The sequence below is a fragment of the Haemaphysalis longicornis genome, unplaced genomic scaffold (genome assembly GCF_048455015.1).
Source record: "Haemaphysalis longicornis isolate Haplotype H1 unplaced genomic scaffold, Haemaphysalis longicornis Haplotype H1 scaffold_12, whole genome shotgun sequence".
In the NCBI taxonomy this organism is placed as follows: Eukaryota; Metazoa; Arthropoda; class Arachnida; order Ixodida; family Ixodidae; genus Haemaphysalis; species Haemaphysalis longicornis.
In genome coordinates, this window is record NW_027526225.1 from 105,921,946 (window position 1) to 105,936,873 (window position 14,928).

The following is a 14,928-nucleotide window of genomic DNA, read 5'->3' on the forward strand; positions in this document are numbered from 1 at the left end:
ACCTCATCTGTACTTTTATGAGCCGCGCATGCCGCAGGGGCTTGTTTCTTCTTTCTTTATTTGCATTTCATTTCGCACCGGTATTTGTTCTGGTGGTAATTTTCGATTGCACGAAGGCTTTGGTTGGAGGCGCTGCGAGATAAATGGAGAGAAAAAATGGAAGCTAGAACGTCGTTAGAGATGTACAGGGCTGAGAAATTGGACATCAGGAAGGAAAACTTCTACGATAATTCCCAGGGCAGTGTTCTGCTTTTTGAGGCTAGAGCAGGTTGCTTGAGCACTAAGAGCTTTGTGGGGAAGTATTCACGAAATGATGGGGTATGCGTGGTCTGCTGAAAAGAAACAGAAACTATGCGGCACGTAGTGTTAGAATGCGAGGGTATCCATCCAAATCTACGTGAGGGAAGTATTCGGCTTCTGGAAGCCCTAGAATTTATAGAGGTATCACAGAGGATGTTAACTTCAAGGCTGTCGAGGGAACGAAACGAAGATTAGAATGCTGGTGGACGAAAAGCAGAGAGGGGAATATTGCCTAGGACAGTCACCACCTTAAACAGGAAAAAAAGTATTTTGTGCCTAATAAGCTTTTTGTCTACACTAAGCAGCGCTAGTATTAAACCAAGAGTGTAAAACACAGGTGTATTAGTCCTTTTTGATAAGATATCTCATCACCTCGCTACAAAGGGGAAACCAATAACATTCATCATCATCATCATCATCAGTCGCGAACCATACCATTTGATTTGTTTACGTGTATTTTGTTACCAGCGCCCGGCTATCTTATGTGTTTTAAGTGAAGCGTGAGTTTCCTGTTTGTGTATGCCACTTGTGTATGCCACTTTGTTGACTGCTTCTTCGCTGCTTGTAAATTGGTAATTGCGGAGCCAAAGTTCGCTTCAACAATCATTAACTTCTAAAAAAAATCTCGCCTCGCTCTTCATTGCGTGACGCTATCACCGCTAACAACGTATGTGCAAGCCCGGGGGAGATGGGCCGTTGCGATATATGGTGAAGCAGTTACGCCTAACGTTGGTTGCGCCTACTTGATTGCGCGGCAATTTTCCTGGCTTCCCGGCCGCGGCGGCCGCTTTTCTGATGGGGGCGAAAAGCAAAAACGCCCGTGTGTACGAGATTTCGGCGCACGATAAAGATCCTCAGGTGGTCAAAATTAATCCGGAGCCCTCCACTACGGCGCGCCTCATCGCCTGCGTTGCGTCGGCGCGTTAAACCCTACAATCAATCAAGTCAATCAATTTTCCTGGCTGTCGTGTACACTCATTTGGCTTTCCTTAGTGCAAACGAAGGAAGAAAAGGAGACGGAGGGCTGTTTTTAATGATAAAGGAATCTCCTCCTCATCTTCCCGCTGTATGCTGAGCACGAGGACGTGGGTTCAATTCCCGGCCGCTTTTCTGATGGAGGCGAAAAGCGAAAACGCCCGTGTGTACGACGAGATTTCGACGCACGTAAAGATCCCCAGGCGGTCAAAAGTAATCCGGAGCCCTCCACTACGGCGCGCCTCATCGCTTGCGTTGCGTGGGCGCGTTAAACCCTTCAATCAATCAATCAATCTTCGCGCTGTCCAACTCCTTTCGCGTCCCCTGCCCCCACCCCCAACGGGCCTGATAAGGTGTCAGACAATTTTCGGGCCCATTTCACCCACCTTTCTCCCCATACAACCTCACAGCATAGCATAACATGCCGGTGTTCCTGTCGAGGCTGTCCAGGAAATCCGTGCTGTAAAAGTGAGGCAAATACATACGCGAAAAAAGGGGGGAGGTGGGGTCGGGGTGCAGTTATAACATGTTCATTTCCTGTGTCCTGCCGCCACCTAACTATATTCTACTTCAACACCGCTGTCTATGCTGTTGGCACGGAGGAGGGCGACCAATGTTTAAATGTTAACGTGTTCTTCGATTTTCGGAGAAGCGGGGAAGCTGCTTAGAACGCGTCGTCGTGAATACGATGTTTCAACCTATGAAAAAGGTCTTAACTTCTGTCTTGCGTACAAAAGAACAAACTTGCTCGCACTCCATTGGGATGTCTTTATGATTGTCGGGTCGGCTGAATTGTCGCGTCATTTCTGGTTACCCGTTCGATCGTTCTGCGCGAGATTTCCTGCCGACATTTACTCTTGTTCGCGCATAACCAGTACCTGTTGAGCTTTCGCTTTCCCATGTGACTTCGTGCCGTATGAAGCATGGCACACACACACGCACGCCCGCACGCGTACGTATATACGTATGTAGAGCCGATCCAAACAACAAAGAGGAAACCAACCGCGCAATTACTATGGGCTAGAGAGTGCACGGCACTCGAAAGTAATGTACAGTGGGCTGTCACTAAAAAAGAAGGTATGGTACCAGTGCGTGTTCCCGTGTTCCCGATGATGGCTTACGGGAGCAGAAACTTGCACGTGCCGTAAAGAATAAAAATAAAAATAAAAAAAAATCTGAGGGCGGCCTAACGAGTTTCGGAAAGACGAATGATAGAACCGCGCACTTCGAGATAGGAGACGACTGTGTTGGATTATGGAGCAAACTCGATGAAAACAAAACAAAGAAGCGGTCTTGGGAGGAGCAGGTAGCGCAGAACTGACAACAGCTGAACGGTCCGGGTAAAAGATTGCTTACCGAGAGGCTATACGAGGACTCGAAGGAGGAATGCGCTGAGGCAGAGTCCACGATCGATGTTTTTGAGGGACTCTGCCTCAGGCAATATGGTTTCGGACAGCTCGGGATAGATGCAAGCGGAAGTTAGGCGGCCCTCATCCTACAGAAGATATGAACAGGTCGATCGCGATGATATACGTAGCTGATCAGAATCGGGAATGGAAGCTCGTGTCGAGTGAACACCAACAAAAGCAGGCAGACTTCTCTCTCTCTCTCTCTCTCTCTCTCTCTCTCTCTCTCTCTCTCTCTCTCTCTCTCTCTCTCTCTCTCTCTCTCTCTCTCTCTCTCTCTCTCTCTCTCTCTCTCTCTCTCCACACACACACACACACGCACACACACACACACACACACACATATATCACGGCCCGGGGGTAAAAAGAAGGTCCCCTTCACCCCGAGTAGTCCGAGTGGCGCTGGCTACCACCCCCAAGGGCAGGAAACAAAAATACCTTAACATAAATACCCGAGAAAGTGCTGGGGAAACAGCCCCGCCGGTAGCGTAGTGGTTATCGCACCAGACCGGTATTCTGGAGGTCGTGGGTTCGGATCCCACCTGGCGGGAATTTTTTCACCACTTTCTTTTCGACTCAAAAAATTCTTCATCTCTTTCTATGACCCACCACAACCTCCCCTTTGCTTTCCGAGGTTTTCTTGACTGCCAACTCTTATTTTTTGTCTTATTTTCACGGAGCCCCTCATTTCCCATTTTCTGATTCGCTATATATATATATATATATATATATATATATATATATATATATATATATATATATATATATATATATATATATATATATATATATATATATATATATATATATATATATATATATATATATATATATATATATATATATATATATATATATATATATATATATATATATATATATATATATATAATATTACAGTGCGTGTGAGTTTGCAAATAAGTTTGTTTTTTTGCGCTGCTATACAAACCTTGGAACATTATTCTGAGATCAAAACGCAATCCATGCTTGCCAAAATGTATGAGCGACGTACGGAAAATTTTCGTTGCTTCCCCCATGGGAAGGACTTATAGTTGTCCGCATTTCCGAAAATACGGATAGCTACGGCAATTGGGCCAGTCGCAATTTCTACAATTTCTATGGAAATCTTCCCAGTAGCTCGTATTTTTCTTTCTCGTACAGCTTATTTCCCGCGTTTAAGCACCCGTGCGGAATAACCGAGCGAAAATTTTTTGACGTCGCTTCATCATGAATAACCACGCGCTCTGCGTCTCGGTGCTCGTTTAACATGTTTCGTTCGTTCCGCAGCCGTGGCTTCCCAGTGGGACCCTAGTTATCTCTCGGCTTTTATTCTGCCGGGGCGTAATTTTCGAGCGCCTCTGAATTATTGATCGCCGCATTACTCCGAGAGAAACAGAGCTCGTGCTGGGATCCTTAGTGCAACGAAACGTTCTTCCGCAGTATCCCTCGCCCATTCATTTATGCTACAAACTAGCGCGTTTCTTCGTCGTTGCTCAAGTATGTATTGTAAGATTGGATTCGCTTCTCAGCTTCTGCGTAGTGAGCGCTCTTAATCAAGGAGAGTTTTTCTCGTAATCAGGTACTGCATTTCGTTCCATCCACTTTGAGTGTTTCGTTCAGTCGTTATCTTTCCCGATCGCTCGCATTGCGATCGGCGAAATACTCTTTTCGAGGGACCGGGTGCAAACGAATAGGTGTATCGATCTGCGCACACGGCCGCTTTATTTGGCGCTGTATCCCATTCGGATCGTATTTTTCGGTGGCGAAGTATTTCGGTATCTGAAAATCGATTGCGTGGAAAAGCGAAGAAGGTCTTCTTGGGGATAACTAATGGCGAGCCAGACCAACGCCACCTCGTATCGAGTTGGTGTTCGCCAACGAGTCGCTAGCATTAACTGTACTGTTCGCACACTTTTAAAACCATCAACCGGCGTCATAGTTCGAAATGGAGGCACCTGCCTGCGCAGACAGTTTTAGCGGCTGTCTCTCTCTGCCTTTTTCTCCAGCCAAGCGTGGAAACCAGGTATCGCACTGCCGCTGCCGACGGTTTTCACGCCCGTTTTACTGTAGCAGCGCTCGGGGGACACGTGGCAGCATCGGGTCGTTCACAAAGCGGAGAAGGCAGAGCTCGCTTTCGGCGGAAGTGCGTGGGTCGTTTTTTACTACGAAACAATAAGCGACAACAAAACGCGGATTGGATGCTCTTCACGGTTCCTCCTTTTGTGTCATTCGTAGAGCTGGGGGCGCTTTTTGCGGGGACGAGGAAAAGCTTTGAGAAGGGCATTTTTGGGAACAAACGGGGGAAATAGCCTCCGGGGAGAGCAGGGAGAGAGCAGCACTGCTTTGGCAGTAAGTGCAAAGCTGCCGCCCGAAGCGGACGGAGCTCCCTGTTTCGTCTGTGTGTGGGGGGAAGGGGACGCGACCGCAGAACTTTTCTTTCCTGCAACTTCCCCTCTCCACGGCCACGCAGTAGTGTCACTTTCGTCGCGGACTACTTCCTTTTGTCGCGCTGCAATTTTATATTTGTGCACCGCCCTCCTCTCTCTCTCTCCGTTTTGCGCGCGGAAAGCGGCGCGTTCCGTTCCGCCTTGGGGTGTTTCGGCGGCTCCGCCTTCTCCCGCGGTATCCGCGAGGGAGACGCCGCTCCGTGCCAGGCGTGACGCCTGCGTGACGTCACGGGTAGCGCGAGCACCCGCGGATGGGAGCGCGCCCGGCGCCACGGAGACGCCGCCGACGACCCCGAACCAGTCTTGCCGCTGGCTGCTCGGCCATCGAGCGACGCCGGCTCTCTCTCCGTCGACTGCGCGGCCTCTCGCGGTGGTGCGTCGTGTGTGTGTGTGCTCGTGCCTGTGTGTGTGCGTGTGTTCGGTGCGCCGCGACATTCCGCCTCGTCGCTGACCGCCGACATCTTCGAACTTACCCAGGTTTACGCTTACCGTAAGTGAGGTTAGCGGGCTTCTTCGTGCCTGGTTTTGGTGTTGGCGGCGCGTGCCAAAACGAGGGAGTCGACCGGCGCTGTGCGCGTAGGGGGGCCCCCAGCCGGCATCCTCGGCGATCTCGCTCGTCCGCCCGACTGCCGGCGCCGCGGAATCCTCCGGCGAGGTATGTCCTGGTGCCGCTGCTTCGCTCGCCGTCTCGGCGCTGTTTGTTGACGTTGGCATCTCCGTGCCGTCTGCCCCTTTGGGTCTTCCGAGAAAGACGCTCGGCCGCCTTGTATTTTTTCTTCCACGTATACGCTCCGGTTGGCAGCTGTTCTCGAGAAATTTACATTGCCGAGGTCGTAAAGAAACTGCCGGCTTCCACGCACGCACGCTGGATGTTATGATAGCGCACAAGTGTACCGTGCCCCCCAAGCACTACTTGATTTCAGAGACGTTGAAACACTTAGGTGTCTAGCTATCGTATAACTTGCCAGGAGACCTAATGGAGCCAGTAAATGGTTAACTTGTGTTTGCATTGTGGAATGCGTCCCTGCCGTCGGGATACGTACGCACTAGCGTAGCCAACGAAAATGAGCGACGGTTGTTCATCTTTTTTTGACGCAAGGTCAGCCGTTGTGAAGCGGCTACTCTGTTTTAGACCCACAGCACCACAAGGACTTGCTAAACTAGCGTGGCACTGCGAAATCCACCAACCCTGCGTTTATAACAGCCTCGTACAGGAAGGTGACTTCGTTATAAGCGATACTTCGTTAAAAGCTGAGATGATTTGCTTTCAGTGCGTTCTAGTGGAGTACCATGGGAATATTCGTAATAAAGCGATTTCGTCATACCGAGTGTTTATCTTTTCACTTCGCTCACGCTGTCCATCCGAGCGCCCGCGCACAACGCACTTTTCCTTGTACCGGCATAACTTTTCTAGGCATAAACGTGTTCCTAGGATTTCCTCTTTTACACACAACACGACGCAAACACTTCCCACTACACGCAGTGTTTTTCCTCTCTGACGATCCTACGTTTTCTGTAAAGCGCGTGTTTTTAAAGTTAAATTGTAGGCCTACTTTTATACCACGCATAATCACTCCCTGGCCTTGTACACCAGCCATCCTCATGTCTTTTTCTGATTTTACTTTTGCTCTTTCTGACTGGTTTTAGTGTTTACGTTTTCACCTCTCCTATATAACTACTGTTTTGTCGCTCTTTGCCCCAGTTGGCCTTGCGCCATTGACATCCATCATTAGGATTTTCTCTTTTGTGATATCAATCCGTCTGCGATGCGCCTAAAATGTTCACGTTGCATACCAGTGGTTGCGTCCTTATTAGCGGACGGATTTCCTGACACTCGAGCGCGTAGCTTTTGCGATTTCAATGTCATGTTGCGTTTTTTTTTCTTTTCCCGCCGAAATTTGTTTTTTGCTCCGCACGAGTTTATGTAATAATGCGGAATTTCGGGCGGGTCGCGTATTGGGTAACGTCTAGGAGTCGCCTCCGTCGGAACGTTCCGATCGACTGCTCCACTAAGCTATCTTCGGAATCCGCGTCGGGGCACGCGCGCAGAATTGGCCGGGCTGGAAGCGTCGTTTTGGCTGGCAGTGGGCGAGTCGGTATCGAAATCGTTGCTCTTTCCCGTCCTCTCGGCTCGCGAGCGCGTATGTATAATGAAACCACGATTCTCTCTGCTTCCTCCCTCGAGCGGGGTCCGCCGCCATTCTCCCCGATCGTTAGCCCCGCTCGGGGGAGGGACGTTACGGCATTTGCAAGGCGGAGGGGAGCTCACGAATGTTTCGCAACTGGCGAGCAAGTCGTGGAGGACCATGCATGTGCAAGTATTTTATGTTTGAAGAGGAACGTGACTACGGTGCCACCTTGCGGGGTACCCCACCTTGCAAGGGCAGGGGGGCTCGATCGCCTGCCTTCCGGGCCTCTTCGGAGTCCAGCTTCTAGAACTCGCCGATCCAACGCCTGCTACCCCGAGATGTGCGATTTTTTGCGCGCTGTTTAATGTAGGCAAATGGACTGCGTCATTTCCTGTTGTCGAGAAAATGACCCACCGCTTTATACGAAACCTAGAGCTGTAAAAAGGAGGCTAGCAACCTCTTTATCTGTCGGTGGTGTTGGTCGGCCACCTTGCGCAGGGGAAGCGTCTGGTGTAGTTGTGTGCGCGTAAGGTGCGAATGAAAATTTTACGTTTCGATCTACACGTGTCAAAGGAGGGAGTTGGAAGAAAATGAATTTCACTTTGTGTTGTATCCGCGGAATACATGTACAAAAAGTTCGTACATCAGCGCTTTGTACATTGAATGCGTTTCTCAGTCGATGCGCAAATACGGAGAGAGCGACTAGTGCCTCACGCCAGACCACCCGAAATTCCTGCGTTGGATATGTAAACAAGGCGCACGTGATGGCGAGCAACAGGAGAAGGCAATGGGGGGCACACAATCGTTCGCCTACATGCGCGTTTACTCTATGAAAGAACGATGTGATCGTGGTCTCAGTGACCTTTAGCAGAATTTCAAGATAATAATGATAATGCACCCACTATGTCGTCATACATTTTCATTTTTGAAAACGAAAACATCAGCAGTGTGTAAATGTTCTGGGTGACAAAGTAGGCGTCACGAGTCGAGTTCGTTTGTTTGTTTTATTGTTTATTGACAAAACAATGTTCAATAGCGGTCTGTCTTGGTGCCCAGGCGAGAGGCGGCACTGAAAGCCACCTGACTGGGCCTTCGACACCACACAGTACACGCAGCAGACATGAGCGCAACATACTTCAAACCACATTGCTAAATCTCAAACGCTCAAAACACACTATGGTAAAACATTACATCGAATAAAATATGAAATGTTCAAACGCATTGCAAATTATCAAGCGCACACAATAAAAAAACACATACAGAGTATCAAACACGATACGGCAATATAGGTGAAAAATGACAAAATTTGTGGTCAGCACATACATCAGTATGTGTTGAGCTACCAAGTCCCATCTGCGTAGCAGCAAACATGGTAAAGCGTTGCAGAGAAGTTTGTTTGTCTTCTTTTGTATGCAATTGTTAATTGTCACATGCGGGGCAGCCATTGATTTACCGATAGTTTCTGCACATTATTCAACTTCCTTGTTTAATGTCGCGCCACTGCTCTCGAGGATACTCATTCGCTTCGAAAGCTTAATGCGAATCTGCTCTCTGAACTCTTTCGATCGCCGAATGCCGTTCGCGTCGAATGTCGTTCGTTATTCGCGTGTAGTAGCGTCAAACTGATGGCTGTAACAGCGACTGTCATTCGCTCAGAGTGTCGGTTGGTATACCGTGTGACAGGGGTATGATAGAAAGCCACCGTTGCAGCGTTTTGCGCTGTACTTGATCCGAAATTTCGAAGGGATCATGCAGACGAAATACAAGTTTGGTTCGTTAAAAGGACCGCTTTGTCCCGATAACAATGATACCCATTTTATCGTAATTAACCTCAAACAAATATTACAGGTGTCAGGGAAAGCAGATGATGCAGTGGCGCCTCCCCGGCCACTTTCTGCCGATTTCTGATGACGTCACAGAGTCTTGTGTGTGTGTGTGATTGGCGGCCGTCGACTTACGCCACCACCAAAAAATCCCGGGTCATCTCCACTAACGTGAAGCCTGGGGAGGGGCGAAGCATGCAGTGTATAGGTGCATTCTTGGCGCCTTGAGTTTTTGCCAACGGAGATGAAGCCGTTTGTAAAAGTCTTTGCTGTAAAAGTCTCGTGTCTGTGAAGCACGTTGCTCTCTAGCGCGAGGCGTAAACGAGTGTCCCGGTGTTAGTGCCGTGACTACACGAGACGATGATTACGACGCCGACAAGAGTTTTTCGTGCTGACCCATATTACGTCACTACTTCCCTCAACGCGTCACTGTAGCGCGAAATTTGAAAGATATTCAATATTTCTTGCGCGTTTTTTTTTTTTTTTTGTCGTGAAAGCAATCATTGGATGAATGCGGGAGCGATTCGGGTTTCGCTCGGCGCTGCCTTACTTACGTGTGTGCGTTGCTGGAACAGGAGGCTGCGCTGTATGTGAATGCAAAGGTAAACGCTGTCTGAGCGTTGGCCCCGAAGGCTCCTTGTTGAAGGGACAGACAACCGATTTTTGTCGAGTATCCGCTCTCTTGAAATGCTTCGACTCGACACGATTTCCCTCATCGTTCTCGGACGTTCGAAGGCGGAATTGTTAGATCTACCAGCTTTAAGTAGGTATGATACCGAAAGGAATGCTGGGTGGACAATACGACAGTGAGCTGCGCTGCAACATGGTACAGTAACTTGCTGAAGTTGAAACTGCGCCGAAAGCGAGATTTTGTTCCCAACATTGTCGGTGCGGAAAATCTTTCCAGTATAGTAAATATCTCCGGAATAATCACTTTTGAAAGCACTGCGATGAGCGGAAAATCTGCACCTGCTTTTTTTTTTAACTTGACTGATTTATGCAAGTTATCCGTAACGTTTCGGCGGGAACTGCGTGAATTTGCTGTGCTGTTTAACGTGTACGGCAAGTTAAAGCTTGTCTCTAGTAAAGACAGAAGCGGACAAGGAAAAGAGCAATTCATTTGGATAGTTATGAATCACGCTTAATTAACACGAATACTTCAGGGAGCCTGAAAGATTGAAATCGCAAGTTCTTGCTGCGCCCTGAGACTATCCTGGGTTTTGGTTGCTTTGTGTCAGAATGCCCACTATCCGTTGCGGGGTTCGATTGCTTGTAGGGTTTAACGCGCGGACGCAACGCATCGATGAGGCGCGCCGTAGTGGAGGGCTCCGGATTAATTTTGACCACCTGGGGATGTTTAATGTGCGCCGAAATCTCGTAGACACGGGCGTTTTTGCTTTTCGCCTCCGTCAGAAAAGCGGCCTCCGCGACCGGGAATCAAACCCGCGTCCTTGTGCTCAGCAGCAGAACGCCATAGCCACTGCGCTACCGCGGCGAATTCAGAGAAGGAATGTTTGCGTAATAGGCGTTGAATTTAATTTATGCTGCCCCTCCTACTACGCGGGTTTTTGAAATGACATTCGAGTCGAATGGCGCCCTTGAAATTCGCAACGTAGGGTGCATGAAACTTCGAAGGCCATTTGACTCGAATGTTGTTTCAAACGCCCACGTATAGCAGGTGGTGTGCGCGAACGCAAGGCATTACCTTTTTATACTAGCTCGTCAAAACTGTCGAAGAGAAAACAGATGATAGTAGATAGTTTTAGCAGATCGGAGAACCGGCCCGGTACGACCGGTGCTACTGCGCATGCGCAAACGCGGAAAAACTGGTTCTGCGCGTGCGCAGGTGTACCGGGTACCCTACCGGTACCGTTTCTCCGCTCCGCTATAATTTACCTGTACGCTGAAGTTAACTCGCACGTTTCGACTAGGCATTGCCGAAGCTCACGATAGGCATAACGCTGAAAGTAAGAAAAAAAAGGAGGGGGGGGGGTCAACAATTCCAGATAGCGGTGTTTAGTGCAGGCAAATGAAAAGTCGTAGGGTGAACGCGCAATAATACTTCACGCGGTAAATCTAAAGGGCGTGGAACATTACTTTCGCAGCGATTGACGGTAGCTTTTGATCCACTTTGCCGTAAGGCCAAGATACAAGCCGATTCAAACCCGTCGAAACGGCCACAAGATCACGTGGCAGTACAACCATATAAAGCAGGGTCCTAGTTCGGTGTGTGGCTTATATGCAGCAACCTCAATTATGACGAAGTCTTCGAAGCACGAAAAGGCCTTTGTTGTAGACGATACTTCGTTGAAAGCGGGGATGATCTGTTCTGTATACACTTAAGTGGGACCCTAAAGCACTTCGTTATAACGAGATTTAGAATAAACCGATTTTATTATAGTTAGTGGGGACCCCAAAACACTTCGTAATATTGGGGGTTCGAATCAAACGATTTAATTATGGGGAGTGTTCCGATTCGCTCATGGCAGTATTACAAGACACGTTTTATTCTACTGGCGTGATTAAGCGCGCAAACGCGGCCTAACTAACCTAAATACGGGACGGGACAGTTTTAGCCTTCTTCCATCACCAGAAAGTGAAGAGGAGATCATACTCCTCTCGCAGTGGACGCAGTCCTGCTTACATGCACTCTGGCGCTTTCGTTGCGTGCCTGTCTAAAGAGCCGCTCATCTTGTCGGTCGCGTTTGCAGCGGTGAAAGAAGGCGGCCGCTTGGCCTTCGCGCTGCGAACAGTGAGCGAGGAGGGCACACGCAGAACCGGGAGTTCGACGGCTTGTTTTTCTCACGAAGGCCGAGCTTCGAAGCGACCGCGCGGTCGGTCCCGTGCGCGCGCGCCAGGTATGCGCCGCCGAGTAGCCGGCGTACGCGTGTATAGTTGCGCGCACTGCCTCTGAGGCGTAGGACGGTCGAACCGAACCACCGTGCACACTTCGCGCGGTAAAGTAGCGCCGTATTCATGGCCTGCGGGTTGTATGACAGCTTGACATGAGTGGATGCTACTTTTAAGAATCTTCGGGCGCCCATGGACTCGCACTGCGTGCTCTTTTCTTTGAAGTGGACGAGACCGCCTGGTGTGGGTGGGCCATCAAGACTCGCTGCTCTTAGTGCCTACCGCGTTTACCGTTACGATGTAAATGTGGGCGATGGCTGTCAAGTGTGGCTGGTAGACGGTTTGTATTTACGAGTGTAGGCGGTAGTTAGGCTCGCTTGTTCGCCATATGGCTTCACGACCTATTCCCAACCCAATTCACCGCGGAATTATAAACTTCGCATCCAACCGGGCCCCCTTACCTATATCATCATCATCATCGATGGGACCACAGCCCCCCCCTTTCCTCCCCTCTTCCCTTCCCGAGCTCTGTATGCGAACCTGACGACCAGCGCGGACTTGGGCGCCGAACAGCCACTGCTCTCCAGGACAGAGACCGCCAAGTCGTCACTTGGGCTCCTGGACTGAGGAACCACATTATTTGCTGCATAAAGTTTTTTTTTTTTTTTTTTACTACTATTACTACTCGCGGGCAGGAGGTTTTCTTGGTTTGCGTGCTGCGAGGTTGCGTCGATCGGACCGCTGGTTCGTCCTGAACCACGTGGCTGCCGGAGCTCCGGCTGTAGGCCGTCTTGACGCAGCATTCGGCGGCTTCCCCTAATGCGCGGCTCGTGGACCTTCCTTATCGCGTCGCCTTGACGTCGGTGCGCGTTTCTGCACCGAGGCTACTGACCAGGGGAGCGTCTGTCTACACGCCACCCCAACCGGTCTCGGTGACGACGCGAGATGGCCGCCTCGGGGCTGTTTCCCGCCTGACGAGGAAGGAAGGGAGGGAGGGGCCGAATGAGTGGATCATTAAAGACGGAGACCAGAGCGACGCCTCCCGTCGGCTGCCGCTCGCTCGCTAATTGAAAACGCGCTCTCTAGTCTCCTCTTCGTTTCTTTAATCAGCGAACGCGCACTTCAGTCCTCTTCGCCGCCGGCCAGTGTCTTCGCTCCACTCTTCGCGTCCCGTCGTCGCCGTCTAAAACCTCGAAAGTGCTTGTAAACAGCGATTCGTCTGTGGCGTTTGTTCGCCGCCCGTTTACACGCCTCGCGGCGTCGTCGACCCGCGCGCCGCTTTTGTCTCGTCAAACGACGCCGTCTCGTTTGGAGCACCGCGTCAGAGAGCCATCGAGTTGTGGTACCGTCCTGACCAGGGGAGGAGGGTATTGTGAAGCGCGTCGCAGTCGTGTGCGGCGGCGCCTCTGATGTCCGGACACGGCTCGGGCAACGTCCTCCCCATCCTCATCTTGGAGTAGAGGGGACGCGGCTGAGAAACGGCGGAACCGATTTGAACACGGCGTCCTGCCCGTGGCCCGCGGCGGGTGTCACTAAGGCTGCCGACTCGCTTTTCCCGCCGCCATCCCATTTGCCTGCGGTGGTTCCCACTTGGGAAATATTTTATGGTCCCCCCCACCCCCCTCGTCGGATCCCTAAAAAGGCAGGTCGTTGGTCGTTGTTGTAGCCATGTTTGTAGAGGGCCCCCTCCTCCGGTTTGGCCGAGGGCGCTGTGGCTGGCACAAGGAGAGAGGCGGAGAAGACGGGGGTGTGGGGGAACTGGGAACTGCATGACCGGAACCGGAAGTGTCCCCCCCCCCCCCCCCCCCCGACTTACCGAAGACACTCCTTCTCGCTCCCCTACTTGTCACCCGGCAAAACGTTTGTCGGTGTTTGTCTTTTTTTCATGCCCCTGGCGGCTCCTTCTTTTATACCCCCTCTCTCTCTCTAGCAGATGACACGTGAGGGAGAAAGAAAGACGAAGGAGGGAGGCATTTAAGGACTAGCGGCTGGGTTTTTGAGCGTTTCCAGGCGGCCGGTTCGCCGCGGCTTTTTTGGGCGGCGATCATTCATGGCCACTTGATCGCTTTGAGTCCGCGTAGCCGGTCTCCTCGCCGTCTAGTCTTTCCTCGACGATTGCCTCTCTTCGTTTCCTTTCTTGTTTTTCTTGTACGAGCTCCTAGGCTGGATCATAGAGGCGCGCCCTTTTTCGGTGAACGACGAACCCCGGGTTCCGTAGAGTGGGAAATCTTGTACGGTCCTCGATGTTTACTCGACCGTGGCGTACGTTACTATTCGAAGTTTTCTCCCTGCCTCTCGAAGTCGCTCTCAAGCGGCCGCTTCGAATCGGTGCCCTTGACCCACACCCCCCGTCCTTGGTGTCTGAACGGAAGTGGGCGCGGTGTCGGCGGCCGGACCCGGCGACCCGTACTGTCCGGCGGGACGTGAAATGGGACCACCCGGAAATCGAGTCCGACGTGGTGTTTTTTATCGTTCTTGTTTTGTGTTTGACGTGTTGTTTGGCTGGCGTGGAAGTCGTGGCGAGGTAAGACGGGGTGAATGGTTAACGCGCACACGATTTGATTCGTGGAAGGCTTGTTTTTTTTATTGGCTTTCGCGTTGTTTGTTATTGTTGAGGGTGTTATTCTCTTAGGTGGAGTTGAAATTGGCGTAGCAGTTATTCGCAGCGGAGCTTCCGTTACTCCCCGCACGCTGTAGGTCCCAGAATTGGACGATGAACCTTTATAAGGTTTTCTTTCGGGGTTTTATGGTAGCAGTAGCCTCCGGGGTGGGTCCAGCGGCCGACGTCAGTCGCCGTTGGTGTACCGTCAGCTTCGGTGTAGCGTGGGAAGATTGTCTAACAAGCATTGTTCGGACGTGAAATTAGACCGAAGCGTAGGATCGGATTGGAAAACGTTTATTGAGCATAAAAGTGGGTGGCTTTCTTAGTCCAGATGGGCGCGAGCGATGAGGCGTTCTTGGTCCTCGCACCGTGAGCTGGCCAGCTCGCACTTCCACT

The 14,928-nt window shown here is 50.7% G+C and overlaps 1 protein-coding gene across 2 annotated transcripts in view; it reads left to right on the forward strand.

Moving 5' to 3' along the window:
- The first annotated feature begins 5,424 nt into the window (after positions 1-5,424).
- The window catches only part of LOC144163198 (uncharacterized), a 94,199-nt gene continuing 84,695 nt past the window's right edge, over positions 5,425-14,928 (forward strand). The window contains exon 1 of one of the 2 annotated variants that reach the window (XM_077694032.1): positions 5,425-5,783. The gene's annotated coding sequence lies outside the window, so the exon portion shown is untranslated. The remainder of the gene's footprint in view (positions 5,784-14,928) is intronic. The other variant, XM_077694035.1, reaches the window with a different exon arrangement.